Consider the following 6,073-nt stretch of genomic DNA (forward strand, 5'->3'; position numbering starts at 1 on the left):
CTAACGCAATACAATAATGCACATTTTCTGGAATCCATTTAGCTATTGTACTAAATATATAAATAAATAAACACAAACCATTCGGCGAGCAATGCCAAGAGGGCAGACACCCTTCCCTTAACCATTCGTCCATGAAAACATGTCGACATATCCTTTGGTTCACTGCATTTACTGTTTTGGTTAAGGAAAGTGTAAAATGTGAGTATACTTTTGTCATTTAATTAGCTTCCCCTCGTTACTCAGTCATACCTGTGGCCAAAATGCCGTCGTTGTAATTATGTTGAAAAAATGGAAGACAGAGGCGTAGTCGATGAGAAAGGTGGGGCAACCAAAAAAATTAGAGCCTTACAAATGAGAGCATGTAAAGGAAGTGCAGATTTAGTGTTGCATCTGCAATAGAAGAGAGACTACAGCGGCATAGACGGCATACTTAATGGGGCCTAGATGACACCTTTGTACAAATTTCTAGTCTTCTACTTATGAAAAAAATTAACTCAGCTCAATGTGGATCAATGCAGTATGGAATTTAATCATTGTAAAGGGGGGAGGGAGAGAATATGGAAGAGGAAAAGGAAGAGAAAAGAAGATGAGTGTTCTAGAGAAATTTCAAAAAAAAAAAAATAATAAAATGTAAGGCGCGATGAGATGGCTGAAGAGAAATGAGATGGCTGAAGAACTGGCACATATGGCTCAGCAGAGGGGCCAGTGTCGAAGTAGGTATAACCCTGGGGGTGGTCAAGGGAGTTATTAGAGATTTTTATGTGAACAAAGCCCGACAAAAATGGAAGAGCTCCGCGGGTTGTGCTGTTTCAAAGGCCATTTGGCCGACCTACAACGAAAGGAAAACAAGGTATCTGCTGGAGAGATCCAGGGCCGACACCCATAGGCTTATAACGGTCTACAATTGTGGCTGGGCCTGAGTTACGCATGCGGAAAATATGGGTATTCCGCACAATGGCCACTGCAGAAGTTGTAAGGACATAGATGAACAAGAGACTGTCGAGCATTTTCTGTGTAGACCCGTCTAGAACCCGTTTAAGATCATTTGGGAGCCCTTTTTGGAAGATCTAGGAAGATTAGCGGAAATAGGGATGGCAAACATTCTTTATTTTATAAACAACTCAGGTTAGTTCTAAAACATATCTATGTAGTACTCAGTAGGTTCAGACTAGTTTTATGGCATCAAAACGGGGTTTCAGTAGCTACTTGGTCGACCGTGGCGCGATATCCTCCGACGAGATTTTAGGCCGAGCTTCTCTTCCAATTTGCGTCGTGCTCCTTTTTTAATTTACCCTATAAATTGGCGGTATGGGACCTACTTGTTTTTATGCCGACTCCGAACGGCATCTGCAAGGCAAATGAGTTTTCACTGAGAAGCTTTTCATGACAGGAACACACTCGGAGTGCTTGCCAAATACTGTAGAGGTGTGACCCCGCTTAGAAAAACTTCTAGTGGAAAAAAATTGTTTCTAAAATTTTGATGTTAATTTTCCCGGGGAGTGAACCCAGGATCTTCGGTGTGGAAGGCAGAGCACGCTAAAAAGCCAATGTTCGGAGAGATCAGCGTCTTCCGGGTCAGTTAGTTGTTTTACATATGGCCTCTTTTTTTTTGTTCTGAAAATAATGTCGCCCGGTTGGCTCTTCTCCGCCACCTCGTAAGTTTATGTATTTCTTTCACAGAACATTTCCCACAGAATCAGAAAATGGGTGCTATTATCTACAAATTCAGCAATTTTGCAGAGCTCCAGGAGAGCCGGCTCGAAAGTTAGAATTTGATAGGGAAAAGTGAGTGTAAAATTCCCTTCAGTGGTCAACAAATTGCACTATCTTGTGAGGCATCCAGGCGTGGCCAAAATTAAAGATAACGTCACTAGATTTTTTGCAGTCGCGCCCATTCCTAACTAGTTTTAAAAGTTACCTTCAAGAACATTAAAAACATATGAATTAATAAAATCGTCGAAAAAGCTTGAATAAACAGATATATCTAGGAATGGACGCAATCAATGCTGAAGAATAGAATTATTCACTTAAAAACAGGCAAGGTAACAACGATCCATATTGTAAGAAGGGTGACACATGAGGGTGGGGTTATCTCCCCTTTGCTATTGGTTTTTGCACTAAATCACATACATCTCAAACTAGAGTGGCCAGAAGAAATCAATTTTACATTTTCCGCTGGGGCACCCCCATAAAATATGCCAATAGATTAGAAAATGATAAATGCAAAGTTTCAGGCCAATCCGATAATGTTAACACGTGCCTCATTGAGGTCAAAGTTAGGAAAAACAGCGATTTTCCAAAAAAAATTGTTTGTGTTTCGTCAGTAAAAGTGAAACCATTTATGCCAGGAACTTGACTCGTACATCATCACTTCTATGCCAATACATTTTTGTAATAGCATAATCATATTGCAATATTATGCGACATAAATTACATTGACCTAACACAGCGGTAAGCCAACATCAATGGAATGCCGAATATGAAACCCTTGTCAGTTCACACATTACAAATTTTGCTTAGTCACTCACCCCGGTCATCACACTTGCCGATCGTCAATGTTAGTTAGCCACCAAAATATTTACATACAACCAATAATGTGAATTAACCAAATATTCACATACAAACATTTTACATGAATAGCAATCTGCTGACTTTGCATACAAATCTACATGTACAAATCTACATATATGCATACTATTAATACAAATCTACATATATACACACCATTAATACAAATCTACATATATACACACCATTAATACAAATCTACATATCTTTAGTTCGTAAGTATTAGAATAATTATGAATGTATAGGTTAAGAAATTATGTATAAAAGGGAAAGAATTTCTTTTAATAAAAGCAATCACTATCTGACATTCAAAGTCTCCTAATCTTTTATTTGAACATTTCAATAGAACAAACATTAAAATTCACCATATACCTTGTAACCACCCTAATCTCAAACTCAATAAATATTAAATAAAAGTTCTAGCCAATGCAGACCGCGTTGTAATAACACAATCAGGCTCTATCGCGACCTAGTTGTGCAGCAACAAGCGGACTCACTGTTAGCAGTAAAACAGGTCAGATATAATCTTTAGTACTAACAAACCACACCAAAATTCCATTACTTCGACTGCCTTCTTCCAATGCTACTGAATTTTCGCTCTTTAAGAAGGTCAAGTACCTTAGCGTCAAAACATGCAAATGATCGCCGATAATACACAGTAAGTTTATCCAAAAACTTAACATCCCTATAAGAGCAGACCATTTATCTGGAGCGCTGAGGTCGTACCCAAAGGATACGCAAAATTTAGTTCTTGACCAGGTAGGATTAGACTTTCGTATACAGGAAGGTTCAGTCATATGAGTAAAAGCACATCGGAGATGGACAAGTAGCAATAAATTACCTTAAGCCTATATTGAACTTTGGCAGGAACTTATGGTGGGGTTCACTTTGTTAAGAAACTATTAAGCGATAAAGTATGTATGTAAGAACAGATAATGTTACGCTCCAAATACGGTTCCGAAAAGGTTTGCGGTGTTTTTCCATTCATGCTCCAAAAAAATAAGCTATTATATTCCAAGCGGGAGCACCAAGAATCGACAGAGCTAATAACTTCTTGTTAGAAGACTCAATAGAAAGGTGAGTTTCTTGGTTTTTCTTACCTTGGCGACAGGCATTACTTTCGTGCTACAATGGAATTTGATGGAATTTGAAAATCCGATAAAGAAAGATGATTGATTCTTTTTTTCACGAAAACAATACGATGCATCAAACGGAAAAGAGATGCCTTTCAAAAAAAAAAAAAAGAAAAGGAGGAAGTTTCTAAGAGCGTCGGCTTCGAATAACTTATAACTTACCATCATATATGTGACCCGGTCTATGAAAAGGTGGCTTATGACTAAAAAAAAGAAGAGCACAAACGTCCTGAAGAAATGTATTGTTTATCTTTAACAGCTGTTTCTCGCAATTTCTTTTTTGAGTCATAAGCCACCTTTTCATAGACCGGATCACATATATTATTTCTAATTGCTGTTTTTATGTACGGGTCTCTCTTTCGCTCTTATTTTGAATACAAATCTATAAACAAAGTTTTGGTTGTAAAGATGGAGATTTGGGCTATTAGCGAGGTTAGGGCAATTTTGGTCGTAGTGATTTTGTTTAGCTATATTTTATTAAAATAATTTATTAAAAATAAACGATTGTGGGCGCACAAAGAAATCTATTTGTACAATCCCACTATTGTGAACATTGGCACTGCATTACCGGCAGTTGCTACCGTACGCCAGATGGCACCAAAAGCTGCAATTTTAATTGATTGATAGAACAGCTGATTTATGTTGATATTTAATAAGATACTACTGTGCAGTGGTCCGGCTCGTAATACAATAAAATTTATTTAATAACAAAAGATTTACAGACAGAGACTAAATACCTGAAGAATCAATAGCGATTGCCTAACAGATATCCTTCTTTTAGGGTTCCACCGTTCGCCTTTTCTCATCTGGCTCAGAAGCCCTCATCGACTAGTCGATTAGTCGAGTACCAACTATGATGCATTGGTTGAAAATCGATAACCTGGTATTCGTTTCCAACATAGCATGCATTCGACTAACTGTCTTTTAACGGATAATCAGGGTATTATAAAATAATTTAATTTAAAAATTTCACTATTTAAATTTCTTATCAAAATTTAATCATTTGCTGCAAAATGAGTTTCTGGAAACAAAGCTGTGTACGGTTTTTCTTTTCTCGTTTCGAGGATGCCAAAGTGCTGTGGATGGTTAACAACAACTCCATAACGACTTTACAGATCGCAGACCTCTTCAAAAATTTTAAAAACATTCGAATAGTCGAATCTGGCACTAGTCGAATACAAACAGCTAGTCGATTATTCGATTAGTCGATTATCAAGAGCTCTAGTTCCAAGTTGGGGTTATGAAAATAATTTCTGGTCTTTAGCGACTCCTAGATGATGAATGCCTTAAAGAACCCACCTACTCAATTTGCTATCTGCGATCCTCCTACCAACGCCACTGCCTTCTCCCAGCATAATGCGAGCATATCCTTCAGTATGCTTGTATTTAAAATGGTTACCTAGTACGGCTATGCATAGTTTAAAGAAATTAAATTTTAAATTTCTATTTAACTAAATTTCTGGGTTCATAGCCGTTTGACGGCTAAAATGAGATCACTTTACTGATCATTTGTAAAGTATAAGACAAATTATTAGCAGGCGTTGAGTTGGGTTAATATGTTGTACCTCCTTAATATTTTTCGAATATTTTCGAAGAAGCAGTGAGAAAGCACATAGCTACGTATACGTAGAAACCTATTTCTATCTTTTCGCCGCAATGATATGGTATGAATGATGAGTATCTAATAGAGAGATGTACAGTTGACTGCTCTGATTACGCTCTAGATCTTTATTGCGGCTCAGAGAAGATCCCAACCAATTGATATTATGAATCTTATGCAATCTGGCATACTGATCGAAACAATTTTTTATCATACTCCAGCTCCGCATTACATCAGAGTAATCCATGGAGTACCCACAGTCCAATAAACATCGTGTAGTGATTACAATCGTTAAAAACGAGCAATGATCGGCTTACAATATGTTCGTGTAGAAACATGAGTTGGTCCATTGCTGCATTACAGTGGAGTATAATGGTAAGTACTCCAGTGGACCACATGATCCAACGATTTTTGCAGGGTAATAGGATTTCTAGATGGATATATATTTTGAGATTTTAAGATGGGTTGAAATAACGTGACGGCTGTGGGAACATTGTGGGAGCCAACATCAGCGTTGCATCAGCCGCCTACCTGTAGGTCTCTATAGAGACTAAAAACATATCATTAACAACTGCAGTAAGGTTAATGACCTCGTGAAGCAGAGCTTCGAAAGAGATCTACAGCCACAAGAAAATGAAGGAGGATAGGCGTAAGGATACGGAAGCAACAGAAAATATGATACATATTTGAACCAAAGATCTGCCGTGTACTGTGTCGATCCGGCAAAAGCAAGTAACCGTGACAAAAAAATATTGGAGGAAGCGGGCTTAAG

Source organism: Eurosta solidaginis, chromosome 3 (genome assembly GCF_040869045.1).
Source record: "Eurosta solidaginis isolate ZX-2024a chromosome 3, ASM4086904v1, whole genome shotgun sequence".
Lineage (NCBI taxonomy): Eukaryota > Metazoa > Arthropoda > Insecta > Diptera > Tephritidae > Eurosta > Eurosta solidaginis.